This window comes from Phacochoerus africanus, chromosome 4 (assembly GCF_016906955.1).
Source record: "Phacochoerus africanus isolate WHEZ1 chromosome 4, ROS_Pafr_v1, whole genome shotgun sequence".
NCBI classification, from domain to species: domain Eukaryota; kingdom Metazoa; phylum Chordata; class Mammalia; order Artiodactyla; family Suidae; genus Phacochoerus; species Phacochoerus africanus.
In genome coordinates, this window is record NC_062547.1 from 34,127,380 (window position 1) to 34,148,788 (window position 21,409).

At 41.5% G+C, this 21,409-nt stretch overlaps 1 protein-coding gene across 2 annotated transcripts in view; it reads left to right on the forward strand.

Annotated features, from left to right (window-relative positions):
* The window catches only part of BDNF (brain derived neurotrophic factor), a 55,408-nt gene that overhangs the window by 16,143 nt on the left and 17,856 nt on the right, over positions 1–21,409 (forward strand). Inside the window, exon 1 of one of the 2 annotated variants that reach the window (XM_047776110.1) lies at positions 5,780–5,900. The exons of the other annotated variant lie outside the window; for it this stretch is intronic. The gene's annotated coding sequence lies outside the window, so the exon portion shown is untranslated. Of the gene's footprint in view, positions 1–5,779; positions 5,901–21,409 lie in introns of those variants that run through there. 2 annotated transcript variants of the gene reach the window in all.

The following is a 21,409-nucleotide window of genomic DNA, read 5'->3' on the forward strand; positions in this document are numbered from 1 at the left end:
GATGCTAGGGTCCTTTCTCCAAAAAACATTCACAATAGACAATGTATAAATTCAGAATCACAGAAAAATAGGCCAAATTTTTAGTGTGATTTTTAAAATATGCCTTTAGGAAGTGCAGTAATTATTTTCCTCTAAATTGTCTTTTTGCATATGTTGCTGACTTTCTCCATGAAGAATATAAAATTTAGCAGTAGAAAATCTCTCACCCCAATCATCACACAGTCTAAAGAGTTAGGTCTCGAAAAATAATCTGCCCCTGTCAGGGGTAAATCTGATTCAGTGTCCCCAATAATCCCTTTGGGTTAAACTTGTTAACTTTCCTCATGACTCTTCTGCCAGCAAAACCAGCCAATACCACAGTCCGCTATCATTATCAGTTCTCAATTTTGACCTCAGTCCACAGTCACATTCCTCTTGACCATGCTTAGGGGAACGCTGTAACAAATAAACCAGTTTGTTTCTCACTATTCATTTTTAAATGTTCTCAGGGAAAATCTGGTAGTTCCAAGGGCTATAAGTTGATGACTCTCATATGTTTGAGAGTTAGTTGTTTCATAACGGTTTTTTTTTTTTTTAATACAACTAAATATTATTCCCAGATGGGACCAGTTTTTGACCTTCTTGTTCTCCTCTCCTAATCTTGGCCCTTCTAACATTTTCTTACTGTGGTTTCTTTCTTTTGTTGGCCACTAATGGCCATGCCTGGTTACATAATTCCTATAACAGGTGTTGGCCAATTTGGACACAATGTGCCAATTTGACACATATGTTATACAGCTATTCTGATGGTTCCTAAAAAGCTTACGGAGAAGAAATACACCTCATATTATGGTACCATCGAATGAATAGGGGTGTTATTTCTCCCTTAAGATTTTTCTCAGGATGGGCCTTACTCAATTATTTGGAGAACTGGGAGTGACAGTTTGACACTGGGTTGGGCCTTTGAAATCATGCAGCATGAATTTGGAAACATTTTTGCCACTCTGCTCAGCAGGAGAGTTTTCTGTTTACTTATTATTTTCCCTATGCTAATTATGCCAATCTTCAGCAGTTTTTGAGGTCAATTCATTTGATACTGGATAACTTTTTTTTTTTTTTTACAAGGAAGACTGAAGGCAGGAGTAGCTAGGAAACTAAAATAAACATAATTAAACATAAAATGCTTATAGTGATAGTAGTATTGACCTTGGCCAATTAAAATTATTAATAGAAAAAATATGTCACTGTCAAAGCTAAGCTTACTGTCTTTGTTCCCACTTGGGTAATGAGGATTAGTTCATATTTCCTGACAACGGGAGATGAGAATTTCTTCCTGAACTTTGTCCTTCTGGAATATTGTGTTAGGATAGTATTAGACCATAACCAAAAATAAACAGAGATTTTGACTACTTCAAATTTAAATCTGTAAGTCCTACAAAAGTGAAATAGGGAGGACTTTCTTTTCAAACAGTGAAGTTTTTCCTCTTTTTGGTGATCAAGAAACTATTCATATCACAAACTTGGAACTTTTTTTTTTTGGCCATGCCAGGCATCAAACCCAAGCCACAGCAGTGACAACACAGAATCCTTAACCACTAGGCCACCAGGGAACTCCTGAAATCTTTGCTTCTAACATATCAATCATGTCAGAGACCAATCTTTAAGAAGAATCAAATATGAGCTCTACATTTTCAGCATCACCCTTGATCACAATAGGAAAATAATTTTGTAAAAATTTCGATCTTAGACCTCTAACACTACCTCTATATGCTATCTGAATTAAATAAAAAAGTTATGCAGAATTCCATGCAAAGTAGGTATACCTTTATTTTGGCAACATTGTTCTTGAATGTAAGATGAATTTTTAAGACAAATAGGCAAGTGTTTTAAGTCTGGCTTTTATTGTTTTGGTAACACCGTAATCATAAATCAGAAAGTTTGGAAAGGCTCAGAAATGTCCAGAGGTCTGATTCATCAGAGAGTTTATCTGAATTGACATTCGGTCTTCTTTTACGTCTAAATATTCCTGCCATTTCTGACTCGTCTGTCTTTTCCTTAGTAAAACTGCACCACACACTGGAAGGTAAAGATATCTCTATCTGTATAATATCAAGGGAGTGTAGGAATTAAAAAATTGGCCATAGATACATTCAGAGTCTAAGAAATAAGAACTCTTTCCTTCAGCAGAAATGCTGATGTGGCAACATGAATTTAGCCGTTGGATTTGCCGCAACTTCTCACTCTTTAAGTATGCTAAGATTTAAAAAGTATTTATGCTGCGGGTGCGGCCTTAAAAAGACAAAAGACAAAAAAATAAAAAATAAAAAATATTTATGAGCAAGACATTTTTCAGGGAAGAATTAAATTACAAATGAGCTTTAAAACCTGGGAAAATAGGAGTTCCCGTCATGGCGCAGTGGTTAACAAATCTGACTAGGAACCATGAGGTTGCGGGTTCGATCCCTGGCCTCGCTCAGTGGGTTAAGGATCCGGTGTTGCCATGAGCTGTGGTGTAGGTACAGACTCGGCTTGGATCTGGTGTTGCTGTGGCTCTGGTGAAGGCCAGCGGCTTCAGCTCTGATTAGACCCCTAGCCTGGGAACCTCCATATGCCATGGGTCCTAGAAAAGGGCCCTAGAAAAGGACAAAAAAAAAAAAAAAATCCTGTGGAAATAACTTATTTCAAGTTGGAAAGTAAGCATCAGTTTGAAGTTAGCCTAAAATTATTATAAAAATTAAGATAGGGCTCCTCCCAGTACTTTATAAAGTAGTACAACTCTTTTTTAAAAAACTTATAAACTAGCCTCTCAAATTGTTTTGCAATATTAAAATAAATTGTGACTGCATTCAGCCTATACCCTTGGGAATCAATGTAGAGGTTCTCTGAGGTGGCCAAGCCAGGCTTCATGGCCTCTGTCCTTTATTGCTTCCGTCTAGCTTGCATATTTCCCATTAAGTATTCCACAATATACTTCACCATCTGTGCTGTAGGGTAGTTTGTATTGGTCATGTATACTGTTAAGTTGATAGAAGTGCAAAGCTAAATGTGTGACACTCTAAGAATCTGCATATATTTGAATAATTTGACTATTCAGTCCAACAATTTGCAAAGACTGCTCCAAAAGATCACACATCCTGATAACACTTCCAAGAACAGATAGCTTCCCTTCTTAGGGGGTGGGAGAGGCAGGGATCTTTCTAGCTGGAGTTTCTGATTTATTAAAGTCTCATCTCTGGCATTTAGCAGTGTGAACTTGGGCAAATTATTTCGTGGCACTGAGCCTCGGGTTCTTTATAAAATAAGAATACTAATTTCTATAACTGGTCTTTAGAAGCTCTAAAACAATTAATATAAGTGCATTCACTTTTTTAAAACTAGAAACTGTTAGGTAAACTGAACTGAGTATATGATATTATATATTCAGTTCAACAGCACATTCTTGATAACCACAAGAGGGTCTAGGAAGGGAAACTGTTTATAAATCTTTCCCTTCCCCCAAATTAATGTTGGAGTGTTTAGAGACATTCTTAAAGCAATGAGTTTTAGCAATTATTAGGTCAAACCCCTTTGAGATTACAGAAAAAAAATGCACAGATGCAATCCTGACTACCAAATTTGGGGGAAATGGGAGAGTCCTCTAACTCCCATTTAGGCAGCCCTTAAGAAAATGTTTCTCACAATGCAACCTCATATTTTCTGCATCCCAGTTGCTTGCTGTGCTTTTAAAAATGCTAATTTCTGGACGCTGCCCCACCCTTCGTAAATCACAATTTCTAGAGGAGAAATCTGCATTTTAATAGGCACCCAGGTGACTTGCTATGCTCGGAGGTGGTCCAAGAACTCCTAGTTAATCACCGCTGTTTTTTTCCTTATTCTAAATTTTAAGGTCTGTCCTAGTGCAGACCTACGAGTCGGTTGAATAAATGGAAAGGAAATTCAGCTTTAAAGCAGGAACCCAGGTAGACAGTTGAAAGCGTTCGTCCAATGGCAAATTGAAAATGATCCTCTGGACCCTAGCCACTTAAGTTCTCTCCAAGGGTCTTGGCTACCGGCAAATAAGTATCCGACAGACAGTTTGCTCTTCTGCTGCGGGGGGAGGGGCTCGAGGGGAGGATTAACTGAGTCAACTAGCCCCTGCACGCGCGCGCGCACACACACACACACGTTAAAACAGAAGGCCTTTTATTTATCTTTGCTGCCCAGGTTCATTATTAAAAGGGTTGGTTTATGTGTGTAAGTTTGCTAGGGAGGGAAGTGAAAACATCTGCAGAACCATGCAATGCCCTGGAACGGAACTCTTCTAATAAAAGATGTATCATTTTAAATGCGCTGAATTTTGATTCTGGTAATTCGTGCACTAGAGTGTCTATTTCGAGGCAGCGGAGGTATCATATGACAGCGCACGTCAAGGCACCGTGGAGCCCTCTCGTGGACTCCCACCCACTTTCTCATTCACCCGGAGAGGGCTGCTCGCGCAGCCGCTCCCCCCGGCGAGCTAGCATGAAATCTCCCTGCCTCTGCCGAGATCAAATGGAGCTCCTCGCTCAGGGGGTGCGAGTATTACCTCCGCCATGCAATTTCCACTATCAATAATTTAACTTCTTTGCTGCAGAACAGAAGGAGTACAAACCGGGCACCAAAGATTCCCCCCTACCCCTTCTTTTTGACCAAAGGGAACGTGAAAAAATAATAGAGTCTGGGGATTTCGGGGCCGAAGTCTTCCCCAGAGCAGCTGCCTTGATGTTTACTTTGACAAGTAGTGACTGAAAAGGTGGGTTTCTTTTTTCTTTCTATCTCTTTCCGTTTTTCTCTGGTCGGCTAGAAACCGTGTGGCTTTAGTGAGATCTGTCATTGCCTCGGCTTCTTGGCTGGAGCAAGTAACTTGGTGTAACGTTATCTGGGGGCGTTCATTAATAAAAAATGCCGTTATTATCTTGATCGAATTCCTATTAGACAAACTCCGGAGAGGTCAGTGCACGAACTCTGTTTAAGCCCGTGTGTTTAAGGCAGCGGAGTAAACCAATAGCCCCCATGCTCTGTGCGATTTCATTGTGTGCTCACATTTGCCAGCTCCGTCGTGCCGGAAGGTGCGGGAAGGTGTGTCTGTGGCCCGGGAAACGCACGCCCTCTCCCACAGAACTTGGGTGCTGGGATGGGGCGTAGGGAGTGGCCAGGGCGGGGAGCGAGACCCCGGGGGCGCTGGATTCCCGCTCACTCCCTCGCGCCCCCGCGCGCAGAGCCAGGGCTTCCGCGGAGGGCACCGGACGCGGGGTTCCCCCGGGCCGGGACTAGGTCACTCCTCCGGACGGCGGGCGTGGCGCGCGGTCCTGATGGGGCGCCCTAGGTACGGGCGCGGGGCTCGCGGGGTCACGTCGCGGGGCCGAGAAGAAAGGCGGAACGCCGCGCGCGCGCCAGGGGAGCCCCAGCAGCCCGGGGAGTCCTAGGGGCCGAGCTGGGGGAGAGGAAAAGGCGCGGCGTTCCCTTTAAGCAGCCACCCCGCACGGGTCTCGGTGGCGCGGGCGAGCGGGAGGAGGGGGGCGGGGGGGGGGGGTGGCGCCGTTTGACCAATAGAAGCTCAACCGAAGAGCTAAATAATGTCTGACCCCGGCTCCAGGCGCAGGCTGGAGCTCCTGGTCCGCGCTGCAGACACCGCCGCGCCGGGGCGCACCCGCCGGCTGGCTGTCCCGCGCACCCCGTCGCGCCGCGGGCTCCCGGGCGGGGCCGAGGAGCCGGCCCTGCGCGCCCCCCAGCTCCTCCTTGTGAAGCTTTGATGAGACGCTTGAACTGCAGCTGCCAACGCTGCTGTGGGGCCGGCGGCGAGCGGCTCCGCGACGGGGACCGGGGCGGGGCTCAGGGGCCAGGAGCGGGACAAGGATGTGACTCCGCCGCTGGGGACCCTTGAGGTTTGTGTGGACCCAGAGGTAGGCGAGCATCGAGCGTGGGGCTTGGCGCGGGAGCCGCGCGTCTGCCGGGGAAAGTTGACTGGGGGCACTGAAGAAGTTATGGGAAGAGGCAAAAACTCCTTTCCTCCCTCCACGAGAAGGGGAGATATGGAGTTGCTCCTGTAGAGCTTTCTCTTCCCATCCCACGAGCCAGAGGGGCAGCCGGACCCCCCCCCCCCCCAGGGAGAGGGACCCTGGAAAGCCCTGAAGTGCGGGAGAGAAAAGCCACGAGGAGAAGCAGAGCTTCGCGATGGGAGAAGACACCTCTCTGGGGTCCCCCAAAACCCTCCCCCAGCGGAGGAGGGGTCGTGAGAGCGATTTAGGACTCCAGCTGTCGGGGGCCCGGACTGAGGTTACGGTGTTGGGGCTGGAGTATGAATCTCACCCATGGGCTGAGTGGTCCCCGCGCAGATTTTTTGGGGGGAGGGGGGTGGAGCACGCTTCTTAAGCCGGCATCCCAGTCCCTGAGACTCCAGCCGGGCTACACACGGTCACCTGCTCCTCAGAAGTTGACATCAAAGCGGACCCATCCAGGTCCAATGCCACTGTATCTTGGGAAACTTGGGACACTCCTGCAGCTTGGATCTAAAAGGGGCTGCCGCACTCCGGGGCCAACTGTGCCCATGCCTGTCCCCATACCTTCTCTCCCTTGGGGCACCTTCCCGGAAAGTAAAAAGTTTTGATTTTGGGGGGGTTGAGAAGGATTGGGAGTGTTCCGACTCGGGTGGGTCTCTTGGGATGCAGAGTCGGGAAGAGGAAATGGGTGAGTGAACTGTGCCTGGAAAGATACAGCTGACGGTTGGAGGCTTTTTGCCAGACGGTCGAGAAGGGGAATTGCAGACTGGGGGCACCCCTAGGGAAGAAAAGCCTTGGAGCTGCTGGGGCGAACCGGAGTCGCCGTCTGAGGATGCGATGTTTGTGTGTTGAGGGTGGAGTGGGGTGGAGGGACGCGGTTGGAGGGGCCTGGAGGAGGAGGGGGCAGGGAGAGCGGCGCTAGGGAAGGTAGAGGCTGCCCTCTGCCGGCCACGCTGCCTGGAGCAGCTGCCGGGGGAGGGAGGCTGGGGGCGGGGAAGTGGCTTTGCCAGATCCCCTCGTTAGCTGCTGGTAGGAGGGACTTGTTGAATGACGCTTCTGACTTGGTTGAATTTCGATTCAATGCTCCTTTTTGGCTTCAATGCATAGTTTTCCTCGAGCTGGGGAACTTTGACAGCCTACGGTTGATAGCGTGTTAGGGCTCCCTGGATCTCATTTAAGGTCCTTCAGGTATCTTACACTTATTCCTCGGTGTCAGCAGTAAACAGTGAACATTTCCTGACAAGAATGCAGGAATGTTCTTGGCCAGAAGCAAAGAAAAGCATATTTCCGAGTGTTTATTAGTTCTCCTAGTATAGTTATCTTTAAAAGCAAAGCAGTATGTAATTGGGAACGTTGATTTTTTTTTCACTGCATTTTGATTTTTAATAGAATACACTGTTATTAAATGAGACCTTCAAATTGGCTTGACTATTTGGAAAGTACTCCCTCTCCTTTATTATTTTTATCTCCCCCCAATTTATATGAGTTTGTTATACAGTCAGGCCATTTTGGCCTTAAAGTTACATTTATACATACTTAAATTTTTTGCATTTGTCTTTATTAAGGCATCATTACAAATTTAATTGGTCTAAACATGGGAACCCTCGATGTTACCTCATGCAACATTGTCATTTTGGGGAAGTTTTTTGAGATTATGGAATGTAGCACCTCAAATTATTGTTATTACTGCAAGTAGTAGATCACAAAGTTTTGGCCCTGGTAACCACACTCCTTTGAAACACTAACTCCTGGTCCTTGATTTGCAAATACCTTGCTTTAAGATCCTTTTGTAAGTTTACTGGGGACTAGCAGTGGAGGCAAGAGAAAGGAAAGAGACACTTGTTGAAATGTAACCATAACCTTTACTGGAATTTAAAACACGTTGGTCACCATTACTGGAATTCCAGGGCCATAAAGTCGTTGTCTTTTTTCCTTCCACTTTATTTTGCAAAATGTGATAAATGTTGGTAAATATAGACCAGTTCTAAGTATTATGACAAGAGAAGCATTATGTATGTAGAGCTATTTTAAGCTGTTACAGAACATTTTCTATTTATAAATGATATAAGCAGAAAGAAATGATTTCCAGATAAACAAGACTTACGTACATGTTTTGAAGCATTAGAACATTGCAGACACACTTAGACATCACATTTTTTTGAAAGCACAATAACAGAGTAATTTTTCGCATACCTTTGAAGCCTTTCTTTGCCCATCCAGAGCTGAATTACCAACTGGAAATCTTGTTTATTTTAAGGTGATATTTAAGGTCATTTAAGATTTATAGCAGGTCAACACTTGAGTATCCAGAAAATAAAGCATTTAGGAACTGTTTTAGGATGTCTTTTCAATAAGTATAACTTATACTTGCAAATAGAAGTAATCAAAAAAGTGGTCATTTGCTTAAAATGCAATGATCACCTTAAATGATTCATTTATACTAAGTGAGTTAATTGGCCAAATCTCAAAATGGCCAAAGAGGGGTGGAGAGGTGATGGAATATTGCTGGTTCATTCTTATTCACCAGGAGGGAGGGGAGGAAGTCTTGTTAATAATGCAGATTTCTAAAATCTGGGCTCAAAGTCCTGAGTTTTCTGTATTAAACCATTAGTTATTCTCTTCTTCCTGGAATCTTTGAGAAGAGTCCCAGCTTTTCAGTAGTCAAAAGGCAGATGATTGATAATCTCATTTCTTTTAAACACAAATAGCTCTGTTTTGTAGTTTAGCATCACACAGCAAGCTGGGCATGCCCACCTGATAGTATAGCCAAGAGCTTTATTTGTCTTTGGAACCTTCTGTAAATATCCTTCACATGCATAAATCCATAGCTCTATATCCAGGTAGTGAACTTGTGGAATGTAACAGCCAGCAGCTTTAATGGACTTAATCTACTAAGCTTCAAGAATATTGAAGATGTACAAAACGAAAAGGTAATGCACAGGTAGTTCCTTAACATTTGATGTTAAGGAAGTTAGTCCCAGAGTAGAGAAAAGAACAGTTTTAGTCTGCTTGAATTTTAGTCTGCTTGAAAGAAAAGAGCATGGAGAGTATCTGAGGGCTCAATTCTGAATATCCTTTAAAATGCAAAGCACTGCCATTTCAGATGGCCATAATACTGAAATGATTTTAATGGCTGAAACATAATTTTCAATTTGCATTTCCATGTGTGGAAGATTTCCATTAGGGCGAGGGGGCTAGCCTAGCCCAATGCATGTGAATATATCCCTTTAATAGGGTAATTGCTAACTTGTTTCAACTTGTTGTCAAACGATTGTTATGGAGCACTCAGTTTCCACTAATTGCAAAATTGCTGCTTAATTGAAGGACTCTCAACCTTCCAGTGCAGCCATTCAGCCACTGGTAGGCTCTGTAATCTCAAACTGTGAATTGCATTTAAAAAGAGGAACGGAAGAGAGAATTCCACCGAATGCGAGGTTTAAAATACTGGCCCTTGTTCAATGGAGGAAGAAATCATTTGAACGTTAAGTCACGTTGTGATAAATTTTCTTTATTAGGCCAGGTCACATGCCCAGATGGGCTTCAGAAGTGAATGAGTGAACTTGGTTACACAGTACATCCCTTTACTATGTATGGGATAGAGTAATGTTAAGCAATAAATAATACTGGCAAATGAAATCCGTATGTCATTTGTATGTGGGATTTAACCCTAGGAAACAGGAAGGCTTTGGTGTTTTTAAGCTTAGACACATGTGTCCTCATATCTCCTTAAACTTCCACTTAAGGCATAGACTTGTTTAATCCTAAATAATTTTATACCTTAAATGCATCTCTGGCTTTCCAGAATACTTACACTAAAGCCTTAGAGGAGTCATAGACCCAGTTACTAAATACATCGAATCATTGATAATAGACAGTGAAACAGTGGAGGCCACTAATATATTGACTTTGAAAAACTTTTGGGTGGAGTGGTAAATGGGCATGTTTCCTAAGGGAACAGGAAGGTATTTCTGTAAGAAGAATGTGTATATCTGGTCAGATAAGAAGTGTAGGTGCTTTCATTTAAATGCAGGTACAAACTCTTGAGATGTTTATGCTCCCGGAGAAACAAATCTGACCCAGTAATACAGGATGCTAAGAAGTGACTCATTGTCTTGATGTCTCATCTGTACTTTGCCTAAAGTTTGAGGATGGGTTCCATTAGATGACTTGGGGGCTGGGTATAAGCCAGGGGAGTGGTTGCAGGGAGGCAAAGTAAAATCACAAGCTTCAATGACAGCCGTGATAAAGTAAAAGTTTATTTCCAAAGAGCCCCACAAATAATGAATGTTATGCAGTTTCCCCAAAAGTTCACTTAAAAGAACTTTTCATTGGTTGTCATGGTAGTAATGTCCTGATTTTGAAAGCTCGCAGGACCCAGTAGCTCTTAAACATGCTTTCATCTTAGTTCCTTTGGTCTGACTGAAGCTTTATGACGACGCTCTGCATTTTTGACATGCCTCTGCATTTTATAAAGGGAAGGAGGGCAGGCCAAAGGCAGACTCCGTAACTCTTAAGACAATGTACCTAGGAAATGTGTAAAATCATACAGTTAAAAAAAAAAAAAATCACTGAACCTCAAAATGGCCTACTAAATTCAAACTAGGAGACCGTTTGTCATTTAACTACAACCAGTGTGTGTAAAATTAAGATTTATATGATGCAAATGGAAAGAATTCAAACGGACAGTTTCAAGGAATTTAAGCAACTCATCAAAAGTTGAAGAAATAGCACCACCTAGAGAAGAAAATCACTAGCTTTACCAGCCAAAGGGCTTATTTGCCACAGGAGCCATATATGTGTCCAAGGTTACAGTTACTAGGATTGCCTTGGCACCCTGTTCAGATTTGGTGAGTGTATGTGTTGGTGGAGAGGTGGGGAGGGAATGGTTTAGGATGCACTTGGGATTGTACATGAGAATTTAAAACAGGCAGATCCATAACATAATACCTAACACTAAGTCCTTTTGCCTTTTAATATAGTAGCCAAAAGTAGAATAACCTGCCAAAGATAAGGGCTGACCTCCTTTTTAACATTTATTATTTTCAGTGTATACTGAAGCATTGAGTACAAAGGTTCTGATTTTACTTACTTGCTACAAGCAGTTCATTGTTCCTTCTGAGATATACTAATACCAAATAAATTGACTAGAGCGACCATAAGAATGTCTTTGATCTATGATGGAATTTTAACTTTAATGATTTGAGGAGAACTAAGGATAAAATGAAGGGTTATAGACATAGCAAGACTTGGAACACCAAAAAAGCAAGGGGGGAGAAAAAGGACACAGAGAAGGAAATTGTAAGGGTTGCCTCAACCTTAGAATAGAGAGATGTACACACCTGTGCCAGCACCAAAACTTAGTAATAGAACCAGGACGCAATAATTACAGATTAGCTTAAAATTCTTTGATGACAAGATCTGCATTTTAATTCATTTTTGCATGATCTCACAATAGAATCCAAAGCAGTTCTGGTAGCCAGAGAGACATTTGGACAAATGTTGAATGAACAATAGATTGATTGAAATCGCTGCCTCAGATTCTGACGAGCAATGTCGACAATGAAGAAACCTTATAGAAAAATACTTTGCTGGCAGAGAGGCAGAAATTAGAGGAAATAAGTATTGTATTTTTGTTTTTCTAATACATGTTGTAAATGTTCTTTCATTGATGCAATTCTAAAATTTCTTATGCACTCATCAAATTATCATATTTGAAACATGTTAAAGCTGATTTAGGAAGTAGCAACTCTAAACCTATTGGTGGATTTTCATTTAAATATTTTCAGTTTGAGGGGTGCCAGTGGCCAAACCAGTTATTGTGAGTCGGGGAATGAAAAACTGTGTATATTAAGTTTGTGCCGGTTTCTGGTAAGCAGATAACCCCAAAAAAGTCATTATGTTGTCTGTCCATTGTATCATCCATAGAAACAATTAGGTGCAGAAAACTTTATTTTTCAGGAAAATGAAAAATGTACATAGCGCATATAGAGATGAGGGTGGGGGAGAGGAAAAGGGAAGAGAAAGAGGAAGAAGGAAACGCATTGAATACAATTTTTGTCACATGGGATTTAGTCTAATCACTCTTGGTTTGGAGCTGCTACCATCAGCATTTGCTGCCTTTTCTGATACTGGCGTTCTGCTCTTGAAAACTGAACCTATGCCCAAATGGAAACAAGTTTCTCTATCTTTTCACATGTTCATTTATTTCGTGAATTATGGGGAGTGTTTTTAAACACAGATAAATTTCTTTTCCATCATGCAGAATCTGAAGGTCGAGAAACTTGCTTCATGCTGCTGGCAGAGATGCTTGGCGGAGTCCCAGGCCACATTCCTAGACCAAACTGTTAAAGGTGTTCTCTCTTTGCCTACCATGGGGAAAGTACATCCAGCATTAACACATTAGCTGATGACGTATCTGGAGGCACAGACGATGTGCTTATCATTTTGAAACATAAAGCCAGCAGACATTCTGTTGAATGATAGAATCTGGATCATTTACATTTTCTTAAATGTAAAATACTATGATTAGGTTAAAAGTCAACTATAAATAGACGATAGAATATGGAATTGGGACAGGGTTTGGGGGGTTGACTTAGACTGTCCAACGGACACTTAGATGTTTTAAATAACTGCAGCTTCTTTGTGAGCCCTTGGTGTGCATATGTTGGGGTGGGGGGTGGGGGGTGGGGGGATGATATCAACATAACTACTGCAGTTTTGGTCCATACTGGAAGCATAACACTCAAATGGGGAAAGTAATACATTTCCCGCGTTTTAAAAGTTGATCGTATACTGAATGTTATCTTCAGTTCAAGGAGCTAAAATAGGTTTGTTTAGGTACATCGTTGTCAGATTGGTGTATATTGAAATCATTGTGACTAGGATGCATAGGAAGGTGGAAACCATTGCAAGTGAGGAATGGTTGAGGGAACTTGGAATGGGTGGCTGGGGGACAGGAAAATTTAGGCTGGAATGGCATTTTTTTTTTTTTTTCCTCCCTTAGCCTAATCCCATGATGGTAGTTACCTGGAAGGCTGGGTTAAGAAGAATTCTGAAGCTGTCCAGGGCAGCATCGGTGATGTGTTTGGCCTTCTCATTTAGAGGACAGTCTTTGCAAATGTGAAGAACTAGCCCATCGGGAGGGAGAGGGTTTATTTCATGTTGTCCCAAAGAGTAGATCTAGGACCAGTGATAGAAATTTAGGCACTGTGTGTAGAATCTAGAAGAAATTTCAGTACCATTTAATTAAGCAAATGTTGTAGGCTCACTGCATACAAAGCACTTTACTGGGGGAATTTATGAACAACAACAAAAAAAAGAAGTTTCTTTGGAATATGATCAGTTTCCCGTTGATAGATGTTTAAGCAGAGACTGAAACCCTTTTAGAAAGAAAGGATGGATATTAACACGGAGGTTGGAGTTAGGTATATCCCGAAGTACCCTTATGCTCTTTAGGTTTTTTAAACATATTGATCATGTCAGAAGTGTGCTCCTTGTTTTCGGTTCACATATAATCCTAATGACCATCATATCTGAATCCGCTCTCTCGGGTGCAGCAGCATGATTTGAGCCCCCAGCAATCCTTCCCACTCTGCAAAGTGCTGGACAATTACTTTTATCATACATACACATGATTTACTTAGACATAGATTCTCAAAAGTAGCTATTTTTCCTTTGGATCAGGCAGAATGGAATGTTAAAAAAAAAAAAAAAAAAAGAATCCTGATCGGATTCAGAGGCCCAAATTGCTTAAGAAGTTAACTTGTGACATTAGCCTTTTTTTTAGAGAGTTCAGCAACTGAACTAAAAAAAAAAGCCCTCAATATTCACCTTCTGGGAACTTCTATTAAGGGTTTTCCAAAGAATTTCTCTTTTTAAATGTAAACCGTCAAAGAAATGGACCCCCTTCCCCCAACCCCATCAGGCTTCAACATGGATAGAGTTAACGTGTTTATAAATTATTTATAACTTATTTTGCTTTTCTGTAGGCCAGTTGGAGATTAACCAACATGGAGATGTCATTGAAATGCAAGTTTAGGCCATAGGATGCACAGCCCGCTCCTAGTATTCATGAATATTTATTCTTTATGGTCTCAGTATTTCAGATAGTCATATTGTCAGTCAGCAGAGCAAGCAGTTTACTATTTACATCCCCTTTAGAGCATCAGATATTTGATAGCTTCTGTTGCTGCATGCATGTTTTCTCATTTCAAAGCTTTTCTTAAAAAAAAAAAAAGTAAAGGCATTATATGCAGTGAATGATTCTTTTGTCTGTTAATTCACTAAGCATTAATTGAGGGCCCAGTGGGTGCCAGACACTGGGCTGGATGGATGCATCCATCTTCAGGTGCTCCTTGATAAAGAACTTCATTGATTCTCCCAGGTGAGGCTTCCATTACCTCTTCATATACTTGCTTCAAAGAGTGTTAAAAAAAAAAAAATCTATTGAACAGATTCTCTGAGTCATTTCAGAACTTCCTGCCCATACTGTATTTTCACTTGTGGACTGTCACATTTTAGAACTTGTATCTCTTTTAAGAGATTTCTTTTTTTGTAACAATCGAGTATCATTTCATGTTCAAATTAAGGCAATGGAATGCTTGCTAGACATGGTCTTAAACATTTTGCTATCGTTTGAGGATAATATCAAGAGAGGACTCTTGTAATGATGCTGGTAGAAGCCACAGTAGGAGGAGAACTTATGGACTAAAGATGCTGTTCATTTTCCCTGAGGTTATGAAGGATTTTTTTCCTTACTTACAAGGGCACATTTGGGCCTCCTAGTATTCAGGAATGTGTCTTTTATTTGACAGTGTTTATAAATCTTGTGTTTCCCTCCTAAAGAAACTGAGAATGTGAGAATGCTTCCATTTGCTAGAAGCTGGTTTCATGATTATGTTAGGAAGAAAAAGGGAAAAATCAGTGTAGTGAATACTATCTTGCCTTTAAACATTAGTCAATAACACGTTTAAGTTTAGTAATGGGTTTTTTTTTTTTTAAGAGTTTACTGAGAACCACTTTTCAGTCCATTGGGTGGTCTCCCTTCACAATGAAGTCAGGAGGTGTTTTTGCTCAAATATGTGGTATAAAGAAGGATCCGTATGTGGTGTTCATGGATCATGTAAATATGTCAATGGAACTAGAGCACAGTTTGGCACCATCAACTCAGAAATGTTTAACCTCTTGATATACAACAAGGAAGCAAACTTTTACATAGTTCTTTTGTGAGTCTCAAAAAAAAAAAAAAATCACAGTATCAGAAAGTGGTAGTAGGCCCCATTTTCCTTCTAGTGCTAAACTAAATCTATAGCTGTGTTTCTAACCTTCTCTTTCACTCCTGAGCAGGGCAATCAGAATACATCATAAATCCATTAAAAAAGAATAAGCCATTAAATAGTATCAGAGACCCATCCATTCTTCGTTCTTTGAGACAAAATCAGAGATAGAAACATATGTCCACTAACCTCCAAATAGTGGTATAAATGTAAATAAGTAAATTGTAGGACCGTTTGTTTTTTTCCCCCCCTCTGACAAAATCTGTTACAGAGCCCCAGTGTGTAAAACACAAATAAGCACTGCTGTTCTAGTTGAGTAACAGGTGGGAACATCAGTGTTCTGCCTCCTTGACTTCAAGTTTGCCCCTTGCAAGAAGCCTCTTGAATCTCTGAGACTGTTCTCTGCAAAACGCAGTTAGAAAACTATTGTTCTAGGGAAGAGTCAGTAAGTGGAAATCCCCAAGCTCTAAACCTTCCTTCCTCCTCATGAAAGTGATTGTCCTCTGGCCCATCCAGAGGCTCTTCTTTTGAACTGAGAGTTGTGCCCATCCGCCTGTTTAAATTATTCACAAATGGTAACTTAGTAGATGTGTCTGTGCGATCTTTTTCCGACTGTGTACTTTTTAGAAATAATCCTAGATGTGTAATGGCTAATAAGCAACACAGGATGACCTTCTCTTAAAGATTTTGTTAATCATTAAAATTGATCATCATTAATAAAATGTATTTTTAAATGTTCGTCCTAAAGTACCAGTATATTCTTCTGGTTTTCACATTCTTGGCAATGGTTTTCTTAAACCTTGGAAATGTCTATTATTCCAGAGCATCTAATCAGAGGCAGTCTGGTATAAAGATCTAGGGGAACCCTCACCATCACGGTTCCCAGCAGTATCGGAGGTTACGATGGCTAGCCCTGGTGTAGTCCCCAGTGGGCACTGGTACCAGCACCTAAATCCTTTTGGTTTGTCGTCACTACCATTCCTACCTGATTTTATTGTCACACCTAGACAAGTTTGCACACTTCAGTAATAATCTTATCCAGAGGTATAGGCCTCCATACATTCAGGAAATACATCCACATGTCTTATTCTGCTTGATTCTATAAATGAAGCTTTGAAAAAAATTGGGCACATTATTGGAGTGCCCATCGTGGCTCAGTGGTTAACGAATCTGACTAGGAACCACGAGGTTGTGGGTTCAATCCCTGGCCTTGCTCAGTGGTTAAGGATCCGGTGTTGCCGTGAGCTGTGGTGTAGGTTGCAGACGCGGCTCGGATTTCGGCATTGCTGTGGCTCTTGTGTAGGCCAGCAGCTACAGCTCCAATTTGACCCCTAGCCTGGGAACCTCCATATGCCACAGGAGCGGCCCTAGAAAAGGCAAAAAGACAAAAAAAGAAAAAAAAAGGGCATATTATTGTAACAGACGAGGAAACTGAAGCTCAGGTAGTTAAATAACTTGATCCAAGATGCACAGCAGTCTAACTGGAGCAGGGACTACAGCTCTGTGACTTTTCCTCCTGATCCAGCCCTCTTAAACTGTCACTCCGACCGTTACAGCCATGACCTGCAGAATTCAAGTTAAGAAACCATATTTTGACGCATAAATGGCAGAGGTGGAGGCCAGTATTGTCACCCTGGCCTAGTGTCCACTCTCTCTCAAGAGATTGGTGACCTTCTGTGTGCCAAAGAAGAAACTGACGACTGAATGATAAAAAATGTTTATTCTAAGGAGTTTTTAAATTTAGTTTTTTTAAAGGCAAAAAAAAATTCTTGAAAACAAGAGGGAGAAAGGTTATATGATTTTTTTATGTGTTGATCCTGGAGCTTCTAAGTTATAAAGTTTAAATCTGAGGATCCTGTAGATGAACTATTGGACAATACATAACATGGAGCAGTGATTCTTAAACATGGTGATATCAGAATTGCTTTTGAAACTTAAAAAAACCCCAACAACCAAAAACCAGATATCAGGCCCAAGTTTCTGAAATTCATAGGTTTGGGACAGATCTTGGGCATATGTTATGTTTGGAAATTTCCACAGGTGGTTCAGATGTGCAAGAAGTTTTCAGAGTTGTTGAACTAGAGACCAACTAAATCGAATAGACTGTGATTTAGAAAGACTTATTGTTTACTTCATTGTCCAAATAGTTGGCGTTGAGCATGCTTGGAAGGGATTTACAGCCTTGTAAATAATCAGAAATCCAGAAGCTTTGAGGTGGGAGGCCTGTTGAAGATAATTCTTCTGACTTGAAAGATATTTCCTAATCACAAACTTCCGCGTGAGAGCAGGGGGCCTGGAACAATATTCCTGGGCCCAAGAATTGAGCTGGATTCCAGGGCCACCCCTTGCAAGGTTTTGGTTTTTGAACTACTTCCGGTCTCTATGCCTCAACCTCTTAACAGGTTTGTGGCAGGGATTAAATGTGCTAATACCTGTGAAGTGCTCAGAACAGTGTTTGGCATAGTAAATGCTTAATGAATTTCAGCCACTGTTGTTAGTATTGACACTGTCCAGACCTAAAAGAGCACCTTTTATGACTTGATAATAAGTCCAGACATTTAAGGCCTTTATCAGCATGCTTCATGCCTAAATGTTCTTCACTTTGTACCAACATTAACAAAACCAGAACTCTTTTGTTGTCATCTTTGGAGGCTCCTTTTTTTATTCATTGACTTTCTCTTCCTTTTATCCATCTAAATCCTACACAATCTTTAAGACCCAGCTCAAATTTGACTTCCTCTAGAAAGACTCCTGCCCCATTGGAACCTGCCCTATCTGGATACATAGGTCATCTGTGGTCTGAATCTTAACCATTTTTGTTTGTTTGTTTTGACTTTTTAGGGCCACACCCAAGGCACACAGAAATTCCCTGGCTGGGGGTCAAATCGGTGCTATAGCTACTGGCCTACACCACAGCCACAGCAACACAGGATTTGAGCTGCATCTGTGACCTAACACCACAGCTCATGGCAACGCCGGATCCTTAAACCACTGAGCAAGGCCAGGCATCGAACCCACGTCCTCGTGGATACTAGTCGGATTCATTACCCACTGAGCCACAACAGGAACTCCATATCTTACACTTTAATACTTAATAATATAAGCAATAATTGTGCAAATATTAAATCATTTTTGGATGTCTTCTCTGTATCGTTCTTTTCTAGGAACTGTGGTTAAGATACTCTAGAAAAATACTCTAGAATATTCTACGTAGGATCATCCTTGATGAACAAATAAGAACTATTTGTTAAATAGAGACTTCATGAGGCAGCCCAGGCCTGGGATCTGTATCCCTGTTCTGATGATCAAGTTTACTTTCAGGGCCACTGCTTGCTAGACCTGCCATCTTGCGCAAGTTCCTTACATTCTTTGTGCCTAGAATAATGTTGGAGGAAATCCTTTTCCCCTATCCTGTGTTTCCATGAGGGGACTTGTTTCCCAAAGCATCAGACCACTGGACTGAAACTGAGCCCAGGCCCCTCTTACTCTATGGGACTACCATGCACAAATGTGTAGGTTCTTGGCATTCTAGCCATTATGCAGTAAGCAGTAAATGCAGGGCTGGCTTCCTGCAGCCCTGCCAAGATCTCTGCCCCTTGTTCCCATTTTTCTGCCTCCAACCGTGTGAGTCCCAGGGCCCTGGTTTGAGGTAGTAGGAAATAGGCCCCACCACATTTTCTAACACAGCTTTGCTCTCATGACTCTGTTTTATGATTCTTATTTAGCACCTTGTTTCTATTCTGTTTTCAATTCATAATCCCAAGGAGAGGAGCTATGGTTACCCCAAATATGTAAGAGTGGGAAGTTGGAGAAAGGGCATTATTTTTTTTTCAAAATTGAATGAGATATTTGGTCCAAAGAAGCTGTCTTATAAGTTAGCTTTATTCTTTCATGCAATTTAGTCTTAACTTGACAATTAAGATTATAAATCTTTTGGAAGCAAAACTATGTCTCCTACATTGTCTTAGTCCTTATAACACATGGCTGGCTGATGGGCACATACATAGTAAGTGGTACCACAGCTATTTGATAAATAATCTTTACTTTCCTTATGGAAAGAGAAGATTCCAGCATTGTCATATTCAGCTAAAAAGCACTCTCAATGGGAAATTAGTTCCAGCTAAGTATTCTGAAAAATGAACCTTTTGGTTTCCCGCTTATATGCCCCAGAAGCTCAGCAACTCTGAACTCTTCATGGGTACTTTATGGGTTGTAGGTGCCAGTCAGCAGATCAGGGTAATATAGTCTATAAAATATGATCCATTTTGAACAAAAACTTGGGCCAGCAGCTTTCTTGCCTCCTTCTCTCCTTGCTTATCCACTCCAAATTCAATGGTTTGCATCTACTAACCCCAAACTCCCAGTCCATCCTACTCGCTCCGCCCTTCCCCTTGGCAACCACAAGCCTATTCTCCATGTCCGTGAGTTTGTTTCTTTTCTGTGGAAAGGTTCATTTGTGCTGTATATTAGATTCCAGATATAAGTGATATCATTTGGCATTTGTCTTTCTTTTTCTGACTTACTTCACTTAGTATGAGAGTTCTAGTTCCATTCATGTTGCTGTAAATAACATTATTTTGTTGTTTTTTTAATGGCTGAATGTTATTCCATTGTATATATATACCACATCTTCTTAATCCATTCATCTGTCAGTGGACATTTGGGTTGTTTCCATGTCTTGGCTCTTGTGAATAGTGCTGCAGAGAATATATGGGTGCATGTATCTTTTTGATTGAAAGTTTTTTCTGGGTATATGCCCAGGAGTGGGATTGCTGGGTCATATGGTAGTGCTGTATTTAGTTTTCTGAGGTACCTCCATACTGTTTTCCAAAGTGGTTGTACCAATTTACATTCCCACCAACAGTGTAGGAAGGTACCCTTTTCTTCACACCCTCTCCAGCATTTGTTATTTGTTGACTTGTTATTGATGGCCATTCTGACCGGTGTAGGATTTTGATTTGCATTTCTCTGATGCAGATGTGTGATGTTGTGCATTTTTTCAGTGCCTGTTGGCCATCTGTGTATCTTTGGAGATACACTTCTTTTGAAAGCTATTGACAATTAACTGGGAGTGCTCCCACCTCCATAATTGATTTTCTTGTTATATTTGAAAGTTGGTAAGAATTTAAACTCAGGTTTCAGTCACCAAGTTGATTATTCCCGCTTTACATGAAGCATCCTTGAAAATGATTTTCCTAAAGCAAAGTACATCTAAACTTGGTAAGTTCTTAATAACCTGTGCTAAACGAATAAATGAATCCTTAAAACTAAACTTGAACACATTTTCATTCTTAATCAGAGGTAGTTTAACCCTGTTGTGCAAGAGGAGACCCTGACTCAGAATAATATAGGACAGTAGGCCTCCTAGAGAGATTTCTGTAAGGAAACATGGTCCATTGTAAACCACTGTAGCTGAAGGTGATAGGACATTGCATTTGACCCAGAATGGCCTGGGAATTTTTCAGCAAGGTCCATCTAAGTCATTAAGTGGTGGTCTCAGGATGCATTGTACCATTTAGACCTCTTATACCCAACTGGAACAAGAACCTTGACAAGAACCTTCCTTAGTCAAATTAGGAAGGATTTCTTTGCTCTCTTCTTTCTTCAGAGTTCCAAAGAGCCTTCTGGTTTCTAGACCAGGTATCTAGATAGCAATACCAAGGTAGGTACCACCAGTGAACTTCCTCTTGAGGTTATTTCCTACCTCTTGGAACGTTTCACCTCAGGAAAGTGAGGAAAGCAACCTTTGAGTTTTCATGATGACTTTAGCATCACGGTACAACTTTGACCATCCATTTAATGGGAGATCTGCTTTCCAGATGACTTTACATATGGAGATGAGAAATTTCTTTTTCTTTTTTGCCTTTTTAAAGAGTGGTTTCTCATTCTGCTTCTCAATTGGGGGTAAAAGTGTCTAGGGAGCTTTTTCAAAGGTGTTTGGTGTTCACATCTGATTTTGGAGGAAAGTTGCGGGCCTACCTGTGGGTGACAGGCACTTGGCTCCAAAACTACCCTGATCACAAGGATAAGGTCCATCCTTCTGGATCATTCATTTGACATTGATCTTGCATCTGTGTTCAAGTCTCTGTCCTTTAAGTTCGCTCCATTTGTGTCTTGCGAATTTCCTTGTTAGGCTTC